General features: G+C 41.9%; 1 protein-coding gene across 8 annotated transcripts in view; it reads left to right on the top strand.

The window, feature by feature from the left end:
* Nucleotides 1-13,433, top strand: part of samd12 (sterile alpha motif domain containing 12) — a 142,725-nt gene that overhangs the window by 69,503 nt on the left and 59,789 nt on the right. For 5 of the 8 annotated variants that reach the window (XR_013659183.1, XR_013659185.1, XR_013659186.1 and 2 more), the window contains one exon: nucleotides 8,722-8,816. The exons of the other annotated variants lie outside the window; for them this stretch is intronic. The gene's annotated coding sequence lies outside the window, so the exon portion shown is untranslated. The remainder of the gene's footprint in view (nucleotides 1-8,721; nucleotides 8,817-13,433) is intronic. 8 annotated transcript variants of the gene reach the window in all.

Genomic DNA, 13,433 nt, shown 5'->3' with positions numbered 1-13,433 from the left:
GATCTGTCTTTCTGCATTTTAAATCTATTCTGTAAGTCAGAAAACGACAAAATGGGAACAAACAAAAAGAGGAATAGAAGGGCACAGATACATCTCTGCAAAATTAAACCCTGGAGTGTTGAAGGCACACAAAAGCAGGGTATAGAAAAAAAGAGCAGGGTGCTATAATTACTGCAGTTTATCCTGTCAGAGTTGGCTCAGTGGACGGTGATTAACCTTTAAGTCTTGTTGGGTCATGGGAGAGAAATAATTAGATTCACCCCTTGCCTATCTGCTGTAGCCAAAGGGATGGTATAGCTCGTGATCGCTTATTGCTCACAGTCATCATCGGCAGGCGGAGGTGCTGTGAATAGAAAGTGATTTTTCACCCAGGAAAGCTCCGAGTCCCAAGCGTATGCCCATGTTTTTTTTTTTTTTCTCTCCCCGGTGCAGTGGTGGCACATTAATTCAGTTTTATTCTAATTTTTCATCTAATTATTAAGATGGTGAAGTCGGTGTAGTTCATTAAAGAAAAGCTGTTTGGGTTTATGAAAATCAGCAAAGTTCTGTTGGTTGGATTTAATTCCCGGAAAACTTTGGGAATGTTCTGGTCACCTCGACACCAGTTAACATTTGTCATGCAGCACTTTTCCCATTTTCTGTCATGAAAGGAAATGACCAAAAGTCAACAGATAAAAAAATAAATAAAATAACCTGCCCTCATGACATATCAGCACATACAGGAAGGATATTTCATAAAAGATCAATACGTCACAGAAAAGCAATAAAACTGACGGGATGATGGTGTCACAACTCGGGACGGTCAAATCAAGCGGGTATGAGTCCCGCCTTCAAAATAAAAATCTGTCACTCACTCTCTTATTATGAAATTCAACCGTTTTTCATTTTCACTGACTGATTATCTGATGTCCTTTACGAAACAGGCCTTGAAGGTCATCAAGGCTTTTGTTGCGCTCTCTAACGTCTCTACTTTAACCACCTTATCCCACCTTCACCAATCCAGCAAAAACAAAAGCCCCCATCATCTCCTTTAACCATCCTCGCTTGTGTCAACCGGGTTTTAGAAGCGGACATACAAAAGACACAAACCTCCTCTTCTCATGCTGCGTTCATGTCTGCTTGGATGCTTGTCTGAAAATGTCCTCATAAACGTAACAAACCTAAATAACAAAATACGTTTACATAAAAGTCATGGAAGCCTGGAAATATTTGCTCAAATTATAAAAAATACCTAAAAAATCCTGTTTTTTGGTTTCCATCTTTCCCTCTTTTGGTTCTAAATCGTCAACTCCAATCTTTTAAATATCATTTTTCCCACTTTTTTCCTCCTCTGATCCTTTTTTTTTTTTTTTTGGACAGGAATAAGTTGTTGACAATAATCCAGAAACGTGTTTTATTTTTCTACCAGTGGAAAAGTTAGCCGGAAGAAGGCTCCGGTGAAGCAAAAACTCTGAATTAACCCAACAAAGACCAAAGCAGCTGTGCCACTTTTTTCTCTCTTGTATTCAATTTCATGCTTCTAATCATTTCGGAGTTTTAAATTGTAGCCCTGTGCAAGTAAATATGCTGTTACCGTCTTGTGAAACCATCATTTAAAAAAAAAAAAGGAAGAAAAAAACTAAATTACAAGAATTACACAGCTGACGGACTTTTCTGAAAGTGGTTTTTGAGAATGCTAATCTGTGACTGTAGTCACAGGCTCGCTGCTTACGCGTCATTTACTATAAAAGAGTCTAATTTGAAAAAGGAAAAAAAAGTCATAAAGGAATGAAACACAAGAGCTTTTTGTGTCTTTTTTTTACAAAGAGGCACTTATAGATTTAAGGCTGCTGCTGCTTGCAGAATAAAAGCAAAGCGTTTTAATGAGTTTAATGAGTTTCTGGGTTTCTTTCAATGTGACATAATGTTCTTTACAACAGAAATAGTATTCTTGTCAGGCTGACTTGAAGACAGGATGTCAAACTGGGGTCTTCAGGCTTCTCTTTGACAGGATTTGGACAGGCTTGTAGCCCCGGGCCAGTAAAAGTAAAGGCTCTTTTTTGTGTGTTTAATAGATGTTGGTTCGTTTGCTGCTGGCATGTTAATGAGTGATTCATCAAAAAGACAAAAATCTTACCATCTCTTTTAGAGCTGTAAGTGCTACAGCCTGACTGACTATAAGAAATCAGTATAAGTCGCAGGAGCCAAAAAAATGCATAATAAAGAAAATAAATCATATAATAGTCGTACTTTTGGGAGAGAAGTGCAAAACTTCTGAACAAATCTGCATTCCCACTGATTCCAATTCACATGTCATGTTTGCGTCTGCTGCCTCATATGACACAATCAATGCTTGTCCGAAAATATTTTTATAAACTGTGGGAGGAGCGACATTGCATATCTCACTTACAACGAACGTAAGGCACATTGAGACATCAGGTTCAATTTAAAGTCTCGTTAGTTGTCGTGCACTTAGATGTGGGAAATTTATGCCCCACATTTGCTGCAGACGGCCGCACTCGGGAACCATTTGGTGGTTTAAACCCCCCCCCCCCATCCAACCCCTTAATGCTGAGTGACAAGGAGGTCATTTTTAGTCTTTAGTTTGACTCGTCCAGGATTCGAACACACGACCTTCCAGTATTAGGGCGGACACTCCTCCACAAGACCACCAAGCTGATTTGTTTGTAAAAACATCGGTAAAAACGTCTCCGTGTCTGGGATCATGACATTGTTTGAGACCTTTTCTTTTTTTTAAACTGTGACATAACTTTCTTCTGCAGGAGCTGCGTCTGAATGACGGCGCTTTCAGCGGTACTTCTGTCTCTCTATGGCTAATCTGACGACTTGTTGTCCCGCATTAGTCCGACGAAGAAAATATTAACAATGTCTCGATTCAAATAAGAAAAACCAAAACGATCAAATTCTCCTCCATGTTTGTGATGGATGGCATTTCTTCTTCTGCGTTGCTGTCAGTGACAAATACTGTTACACACGTCTACAGCGCCCTCTAGTGGTTGTCCCACAGAAAATAATGTAAATCTGAGCCTGTTTATGTTCTAAAAAATCATAGTCGCTTCTGATAAGTCGCACCTTTGGCCAAATTATGCCAAAACATTACTAATATTCTTAGTTTCTTTTTCCCAGTTAAGCCTTATTCACATGTGTCCAAACTGGGGGTTGACCGGATGGGGGTTGCACACTTGTTCACTTGTCCCTTGCAGCATGCTTGAAAGAAAAATAATTAGAAACTTGTTTGCTGTTTGGGGTCAGCCTTGATATTTTGTGACCTGCCCGTACAGGGTTGACCATTTTCCCCCCACACACTGCCTGTGTCCACCTGTAAGGTAAGGCGTGATTGAAGCTTAACCAAAACCAGGGCCAATGGTGGCAGATGTCAGACCGTCCACATTCTGCAGAGAGGAATCTTCAACCTTGTCTTCATTGAACTCCACAGTCGCTGCAGAAGCTCAGGGTGACTGCCTCCTCTTTGGGGTTTCAGTGAATCAGATACCTCTCAGGAGTGCAGAGAGCTCTCATTATCTGAGTTCTGTCCTCAGGCTGCTGCCCTCCTTAGATGCACTTCTTTCTTAAACATCCCCTCTGTCCCCTCCATCTTCCTCTTCCTTTTTCTTTTTTTTTTACTGCAAAGTGAAGGTCAAATTAATCCTTTTTTATAATTTCATGTCGGCGACATTCTCCCTCAGAGACATTATCTATGGCTCACTTCCCTGAAGATGTGACAAAGGTTAAGATAAAGTGAACTACCTTTGTCAGACTAAGTGAATAATGCTTTTTTCCCCCCTTATTCATATATTGGGAGTGTGATGATATACCTAACAAAGTCTCACACAATCTAATTTTTACCTCGTGTGTGGCTCCTATGCTGATGTTCCAGCTGACTCCAGGTTAGGAGCTAATGTACTACAGGTTTACGCTCACAGAGAAAATGTCATTTAGGAGAAAATGGTCGGGCTGCTCAGGCAACAGCGCGCATTAATCGTGTTCGTTAATGCCACGGGTCTCTGAGGGCCTCAAAACTCAGATCTGCGGTGGAGCTGCACACCTCACATGCTAATAATGTTAGAGGGTAATTACTTCCCCTTTGAAAATGCAATGGAACTGGCCATTAGAAACGACACGGTGCACATAGCAAGTGTAGTACAGCTATGTTTCAAGAAGAGAAGACTTTTTTTTAAAGGTTTGCGCTTTTCAAAACATTTACAGAAACGCTTTGCTACACCTGCTTTTTGGGTGGATACAGGCAAACCCTCTGTTATGGTCTATTCAGACTGGAAAACTTTGCTGGTCCCGACCGAGTTTGCTTGATTTAGTCCAGATCTAGTCCTGAACCTTGCGTTTGGCCTGCATTCAGATTGCTGTCCAGCGGACATTTCTGAACCAAAGCTTGTAAACCAAACCATGTGACCTCTCAGTCATTGGGCAGGACTTACAAGGGCGGGGCAAAGCAACGAGAGAAAGGATAATGGAAGTCCCTTTGCAGTCCTTGTCAGGATCTCTTATTCAAACTTTGCAGACCAATTCTGAATGGGTGTATTAACGTCTCTTTTTTTATTGCTGCTTTGGTACGGCTGACTCATGCTGCAGGGCGGTTAGTGAGGCGACGTCAGCAGATAAATGTTTATGTGAGATTGTCATGAAAACAGCGTGAAAAGCAATTTGTATAATGTTAAAAGTTTCCCTGAGCCTACATTCATCCAACCACATTTTAACAAGTTGATGCATCTCACAGTCTCTTCATGTTCGTCCGCGGCCCTCTGTTTACCTTTTGTAACGGGTAACTACGGTGGCCATTTTGGTCCAATTGTTTCACTTCGAGCACACAGCGTATTCAGACTGGGGAATTTCAGAGCGAACCGGAGCTCAGTCCAATTGGAAACAAACCGAGACCACCTGATGTATTCAGACTCAAAATTTGTGCCGGATTCTTGGGGGGAAATGAACTCTGCTTCACTTGCAGCGAACCACATGTGTCAATCTGGATGCAGCCGGACAACCCAAAACCCCACAGCGCCCATATGAATTAACCCCCCCCCCCCCCCCCCCCCATCCACGTGACTAAGGCTACGTACACACCGCCACGGAACGCATGTCCAAGAATGTTGAAGTGGTGCAAATGCCGTGAATCTTGCTCCAGGCTTTTTCTTTTACAGCTCTATTCTGATATATGAAAAACTTTGTGTCTTAGAATTCCAGAATTTCACAATTATTAGTTTCTCCTTTATGATCAGATTATCAATCATGTGGTATTTCAGTGAAATAAAATTGACACCACCCATACGTCACTACCAAATCTGACCCCTGATTGTTCAAAGTTCAGCCTGGTTTGACTTTCACTGTGAGTTTAATGGCCGCACCATGAAAAAATTGCTTACTGACGCGTGAACCTGAGAATTTTGGAACACGGAAGTTCAAAACACGCATCTATGCATGTTTACATTGACAATTCTTTGGAAGCTGTCGCTTGAACGCATGCAGCCAAGGTCGGAATAAACATAGTCTTATGCTTAATCTCTTAATTTTAACCTTAACCAGCCCCTTTAGTTTCATAGTTTCACTCTGTTCAAAACCTGGCACAGTACTACCAGTTATTACTTCATTATTTATGTTACCTGTAGAAAAAAACCTAGATATTACACATTATTAAAGTTGGAATAAACAACTGTTGTTTAGTGTTACCTGGGGAGGACGATGTGATGCAGGAATACAGATGATTCATTCTCACCTTCAAACCCGAGCTCTCAAGGACACTGGAGCCAAACGCAGCCAAGTATGAACGGCTGGAGCAGATCTCCTAATGAGGCTAAAGAAATGAGAGCACAGCTGGAATTCAAAGCAACATTAGGAAACAGAATGAAAAGAAGGAAACAGGGAGGCTGAGGGGAGAAAAGAGGAGTGCTGGAGGAATTGCCTCAGCATCAGCACTTGTCATGTGTGATGTATGCGCGCACGCCTGCATGCTTTCCTGTGGTCTCAGCTTCCTGGAACTCTAACACACGGCAGAGGAGAGCAGATTACTTTGACAGTTCCACTGACATCGCATGAGATGCTCTGCTCTTTTGCCAGAGTCTCCCGAGAGCCGTTGGCTGCCAACTGTCCAGTAAGGCTTGAAGCATATCTGCAGCCTGTGCCTTATAATGTCTCCTGCAAAGGAGGATTCACAGGGAGCTCTGATGTCAATGTACTATTTGTAGTAGACATGATCTTGCAGCACAAAGGCCGAGTCTCTGCAGGGTCTGGGAGCCAGCAGTCCTGCAGCCTCTGTGAGATTTCTATTTGTTGAAGATGGCTCCGCTGCACGCCAGTTTGAAATTATACCTACAGCATTCTGTAGAGTTTAAGTCGCATTCTAGGTATAGTTGGGCCAGGGGTGCGACTTATACTCAGGAGCGACTTATATGGGATTTTTTTTAAACAAAAATAGGCCCATATGTTCATTTTTTTCCCAATAACAACCGCTAGATGGCACTGTAGTTGTGTGCATCAGTATTTGCTTTTGACAGCAAGCACAAGAAGAAGCGCCATCCAAAATGAACATGGAATCTGATCGTTCTCGTCCTGAACTTTATGAAGTTTTCCTTATTTGGACCGGGTCACTAATATTCTTATTGTTAGGCTAATGCAGGACAGCAGGACATTAACCTGGGTTACAGGTACAGCTGGAACCTTGGTTACAACTGTACCTGTAACCCAGGTTAATGGGTTACAGATGTAAGTACAACTGATAGCGGCGTCATTCAGACGCAGCTCCTCCAAGACTGTGAATGATTTCATGAACCCAGACATGGAGACGTGTTTACCAATGTTTTTGTGGAGCTCTTCACAAAAAATAAACCAGATTCTTAACGTCATTCATGTCTTCTGTTCATTGTAAAGGAGATATACAGTCATTGCTTCCATGATGCGATGTAACTAAAGCCTTTTTTTTTCCTTTTCTTTTATTTAACTTGACCTGTCCAACAGCTGGGCAAGCAGATGAGAGCTGAAGGTCTCTTGTGTTACAATAGGGGTTTATGGATCTTCAGGCAAACTAAGAGTATAATTGTATAAACCCCTTGAAGTTAAAATCCTGATAGTAGCTTCTTCCACACACAACAGGGGCATCTAGTTTATTTACACACCATTTGGCCAGCACTTAAAAAAAGAGGCAGTGGACGCCAATTTGAAGCTATGTACGGACCAGGCATGTGTTGAGCATTCAAGAACGCGCTATACACGGTTTCACGAATAGCTTTTAGCATATGGTGTTTACGGTGGACTGGCACGGAGAACAGGGAGCTTCTTCTTCTTCTGTTTTTTCTAATGTTGACTAGCACATGTCCACCACCTACAGTTAGAGGAGGTTTGGGGTGAAATGGGGAAGTGGTGCAAATCTCACCAATCTTGCTCCAGACTTTTTGTTTCACAGCTCTCCTCCGAAATATAAAAGACTTGGTGTCGTATATTTCCATCCGGACACAAACTGCAATTATTTATTTCTCCTTCATGATCAATTTTCAACTGGTTGGCACTTCAATGAATTAAAAGGGACTCTACTCATACGTCACTTAAAAAATCGGAGTACCTGATTGGTCAAAGTTCAGCTGTTTGGTGTTCAAGCAGTCGATAGTTCAACCACTTTAATATGAGACTTTTGAACCTGGAAGCCCAAAACACGGATTTATGTGCATTTACATAGACTTTTTATTGAAAGTGGTTGCTCAAATGCCAGTTACCAAGGCCAGTGTGTACATTTGAAACGCGTTTGGACTGTGAACGCAGCATTACGCCAGGCTTGGTGGATTTATGCTAAATTTTGCACTTTTTCCCCAAAGGTGCGACTTATACTCCAGACTTATACTCATTTGTTCTACTTTATTATTCTTTTTTTTTTGGCTCCAGCAACTTATCCTCTAGAAAATACTGTACTTAAAAGAACTGATTTACCACTAAAGGAATCCCAAACGCACCTTAGTCCTTTTTTCAAAGCGAACCCGCTGGGTAGGATTTCTCAGTGCAGACCCACATTAATTCTTTTAGAGCAAAATGAGAAGCCATTAAGTCGTCATTGTATCCGTCGCATGGCAGCCCTTCTGGTTCCACTGAGTCTGCTGCCGCCTCCAGCCTCCCTGACCACCTCCGGACATGCAGGAGCCCAGACAGCACGGACAGACCAGAACCCTGATTACATGCCTTCAGCTTCCAGCTTCCAGCTTTTGGCTCATGATGTTACTAACCCAGATCAATAGCCTTAGGACAATTACTTTTCTTCAAGGCAATCCATTACCCCATAAACATGCCCAAACGCTGGCTCCAGACTCACTCTGTGTAATGGAGAAGAATGGAAAAATGGCACTCGCGGAGTGGTTTTACTCGCTGTTCGCCACCATTATGCAGCTCGGAGGCTGAGTGGCAGCAGGCCCATCAGTTAATGTGTAATCAGGACAGAGAAAGATAATGTGTTAATGTTGTATTCCGCCACGCTGCTTTAATTGAGATAAGTTATTAATAAGATAAGTTCCTGAGCCAATTACTTAGAGCAACATCAGGAAGAGCCCTTGTTTCTGCTTTGTATCTTATGGCTCTTTGTATTAATGAGTCCATTAGCAGACGCTTTTGTGTAAACCTGTCATTCAGTCCATTTACCTGCAAGCAGGTTTTATAATCTCACACAGGGACAGACTTTCCGTGTTTCAAAAATGAATATGCAATTAGCAGGAATATGTTCTTCATACTTTGCAGGTAAAAGAGTGTGCAAAAAAGAGAATGGCTGCAACCATTAGAGGACCTCCGGCATCTTATTGCTGTCTTTTTAAGTGGGCCCTCGCGCGAACCCGGTGAGTTAAGCCAGGAACATCAGAGATGGGCATAAAAGGTGTACTTATTCACTTAATCATCTTTGAGTGCACAGCTCCATAAATGCATGAAGACACGCTCAAAGGAGCGAGAACAAAAGCTTTTGTGTTGCAGGTGGAAAAAAATGGATGCAAGGACATTTGGAAGGAAATGGGGTGCATCCAGCAGGTGCATAAAGGAAATTATGTATATTATGCCAATATTTTGAATTGTGATTTGTGCATCCTGGATTTATTGGGGCAGACTAAGCAAGAGTACAGCAAACTCTACCTGGTCATCTATTATTGCTAGAACATCCTTCACTTTAGGGGCACACATGATGGATGAGGAGCTGGTAATGACTTTGGATTGAAATTATTACCGCAACTGTTACACGTGGCATTTAAAAGGGTGCTGTCTGAAATCTTCTTAAAAAATGCAGTCATTTTTCAATTGAGAAAGTCTGCAGAAATGAAGAAGGTTCACTTTATTGCAAAAAAAAAAAAATCTCCCCAAGTAATTTTGTCTAGTTTCTGGTTTTATTGCACCTTTGATTTTAAGACGAAATCAACTTAGTGGTAACTTTTCAGTAGCTGCATTTCCATTGACTAAAAAATTGCGCAAAAGTGTGATGGAAACCCAGCAACTGAGGTGTGAGGAATTATTTTATAACAATATATCTTGTTGCATCTTTTAAAGTTGAAAACATCACATTTCTAGCAGAAGTTCTTTACATAATATTTTTGAGCAGACGTTTATTTGTGAATGGGGAGTGGGCTTCACGAAACAGACATGATTTAACACAAATGCATTTAACAACAGCAGCTCAGAAGTTTGTTAGCAAACGTACATTTATGTCACTTTTTTTAAGTGTAACTATTAATACACCGTTTTACCACTTAGAATATGATATATTTGGGGAAAAATGTTTTGAAATACCAAATGTAAAGAAATAAAACTATCTTTTGAGCAATAAACACTGATTTTATGACATAATATTTCCAATTACTAGAGCAAAACACCTAAGTATAAGTAATTTCAAGATTTAGTTTTAGTTTTAACAATTTATCATCAAGAAAACTTACCAAGGCAAATTTTACTTTTTCCATTCTCAAATATTTCCATTGGAAAAGATTTTAAAAAATTCTTGTATTTTTCTTCTTTTTCTTTTTTTTTTTAGCTTGTTTTGAAAAGAACATTTTGGCCTGGAAAAGGTTTACTCAGCCTGGATGTTGTTGTGTTCACTTTGGATGAGATGAACTTTTCATCTCATCACTTCCAAAAAATTAAGCTGATTTGTTTCTATAGAAACAATGATGCTGTAACAACCATCCAAAGTCACAATAGGCATAAATGACAGACTCACTTTGCAAAACAGCATATAAAAAGAAATGAAAACCCTTGTATAAGGAGCACTGATCCACCCACCAAACATCAGTTCTAATTGGAGCCATTAGTCTTTGTGAGCCTGAATACCTGCCAAAATGTCAGCCTATCTGCAGCATTTTTCCTTTTTTCTCCTGTTCTTTTCCTTTTTTTTCCACTGATTTCATTCATTATTGTCCGCTTGTTTCAGTTGGGCAACTTCAATAGGAGCTGAAGGTTTTGCTTTTAGCCACGGGAAAACGTGTGGAGAGAGGAGGGCTGCAAACGTTCCTGCCCTTCACAGTTGCAGCAGCAGCACCTGCTGTGAGCAATGATGAGCGCAATAAAACATGACGCAGGAAAAACACGGTGTCCCGAACAGACCGGTAGCTTTGTGTTTTATTGACCCCGAGGGGAAATTAGGCTTTCAGCTAAGCACACACAACGCTTTCGAATCAATTATGGCGTAACATATGCTACCATTTAAACGTGGGAGAATGAAAAGAGGTTTTAGCGGCGATAAACTTGAAAGGAAACGGCTGCTCTATAGCTTTACACCAGAAGGAATTTTAGATCCCTTCATGAAGAGTCATTTAGCGATCTTTTGACTCTCCTGCTTCTCCTCTCAGACTGCTTCAGGCTCTTTTAGTGATGTCGGCCATTTTCTTATTGATAAACTGTCTTTGAATTGTGTGGCCGGCCTTGGTGCCGAGGTAGAGCAGTCAGCCTCTGATCAGAAGATCGCAGGCCTTTAGGTCGAAGTGTCCCTGCGCAAGACACTGAACATGGTAGTTGAAGGTTGGCGCCAGTATTTGGCGACGGAGCGCCATTGGGCCTAAAAGCAAGGTAGAAGAGTCAGTTTAGGGGCGTGGCATAAGTTGAAACACTTTTCTTACTCTAAAATGCATGCTAGAAACATGGTCAATGAAAGTAGAGCATGACATTTAGCCTTCGGCACAACTGCCCTTACATGTACGAGGCAAAATACACGCAAAATACACACACGTTTGGTGAACCTGAAGAGAAAAGGTGTTCATGTACGAGTTTTTCTACAGACGTGCTGCAGGCAATGCTTACACAACACGGAAGAGTTAGTCAGATTTTTGATTTTCTATCAGAACTAACTAATTAACTATCAGAGTGTAGTTGGTGTGCACGTCCTATAGGCACTTGCACTATTCACACGTGGTCAGTGAGGAGCCAGTACTGGTACCTTACTAGTGACTACAGAGTGGCATAAGGTCATCAAGCGACATTAAGTAACTTTCATTATTCTTATGAATACTTGACGATACACCAGACAATGGTATGTTCCATTTCCATGACGTCTCTTAAGGTACAAGCCTTAAAGGAACTGCGAGACACACCTGCGCTCCTCTATAACCCTTCAATACCAGAGCTGTAGCTCACTTTCATTCTACATTAGTGATGTGTTGCATGTCGGTGCAAAGCTGCTGATTCATGTTGATCGCCTGAATGGTCGACGAGTTACAGGATGTCAAAGGCCGGGTGTTATTTAGGTGTTCCCGGTGTTCTGTGAAATTTTCCTACCCACACTCACTGCGCATTCCGAAATAAAGTCATCATTTTTGTTCAGTCAAACTGCCCATAAATCTTTGCTACCACATTAATCTATTTACTGTTTTTTGCAGTTTTTTATGACTTTTTAGCTTATCAATGACAGATGCACACATTTCTTACACGCTCCACCTGCACACGACAACAAACTATGTGTGCATTCTCACCCGTGAGGCTGTTCTACTCCCTCGTGAATATTTCCTACCCTGCTGGGATTACGACCTAACACATAGGTAGGCTTATCTGATGAGGTAGGATAGTTGGATGGCTACAACCAACCGGTTGTAGACCCTCTCCTTTCTACAGCCCTCCATGGACTGGTACAACCCAAAAACCTACAGCACCCGTACAGGTGCAATGTGACTGAGGCTTTAAGTCTATTTTATCAGAGATATGAAACATTTAACTAAATATTTAGTTCCAAACGGACAGAATCCTGTTTTTGATCACTCAGAGATTTTCATTTCCTGTATTGGAAGATCTCTGTGAGGATCTCCACGATCGCTCACCCCAAAAATCACAGGCAGTTTAAGCTTCTGGTTTGAATCTAAGATGAACTTTAACTGATTTTTATTTTTTTATTTTAGTCCAGAGCCCGTCCCGCTGCACAAGCTCAGACTTCAGAGACTCTTTAATTTCTACTTTAATTACGTAATAAATATTCAGAGACTGGAGCGGCTTCAGGGATAAAATATACATGAGGCCCTTTTTTCTATAAGCAGCTCATGATGATGTAACTCTCAAAATGTCTAGTTTCCAAGTATACATGTTTAACTTTAGATAAACAAGTTAAACTCCATCCATTCTTGTTATTTTGATTAAACCCCCCTCCCCCATCCTGGGGGAGGGGGGTTTAAGGGGAGAACCTCCACTGAAGGTACAGTGGGGGGGGGGGGGGGGGGGGGGGGTGAGAGACCCCCGCTCCCCAGAAAGAAATTCCAAATCCAAACCAGTTTGCTGTCAAAAGAATAAAGCGTCTCTCTGTAATTTCTCATGATTGATCGTCCTACACCCCATCAACCCCCCCACCTGGCCTTCTTACGTCAGCTTTAATCCCCCGGTGAGTCCTCCTCTCCCCCCTCCTCCCCCTCCCTGGGGTTTCTCCTCACAGGTAGTTTCTATTTACATGTCGTACATATGTCATCATCTCCGCTTTTGTTCTTCTTTTTCATGAGAACAGGACTTTTTCTTCAGCTGCTGCTCGGGGGGTTCTTGAAGCTGCTTCTCTCATCTTTTATTTTATTGCTTTTTTTCTTCTTTTTTTTTTGTCTTTGTCATCGCTTCAGCTCCAATAGCTTTCATGTCTGGTGTTTGATTCTGGACACAATCCCCTCTGCGCCGCACTTTGAGGGACATTCCTGATGTTTTTGATTACCGTCCACCATGACCCCGGGATGGCCTGCCACTAATGTCGAGCCGGGCCACCGGCCGCCGCCGCCACCGCTGCCACAGCAGCCACAGCAGCAGCTAATGAGGAACTCCTGGCGCTTTTCACTGCAGGCTGACTTCTCCATTTATTTTGACTCGTTTCATACCTGCAGCTGTAATACCTGACGTACTGACTAACGAGCTTTACTCTTCAACCGATGCACACGCCGCTCGGCCTTTTGTTGACAAGCATTTGGGAGCTAAATATGAGCCTGCAGCAGTAATGTGGAGGTGGACGCGTAATGCCC

This window comes from Oryzias latipes, chromosome 11 (assembly GCF_053564925.1).
Source record: "Oryzias latipes strain Hd-rR chromosome 11, Olatipes_Hd-rR_3.1".
Taxonomy (NCBI): domain Eukaryota; kingdom Metazoa; phylum Chordata; class Actinopteri; order Beloniformes; family Adrianichthyidae; genus Oryzias; species Oryzias latipes.
Note: the sequence above shows the minus strand (reverse complement) of the source record. Positions and strands in the feature narration are given on the sequence as shown.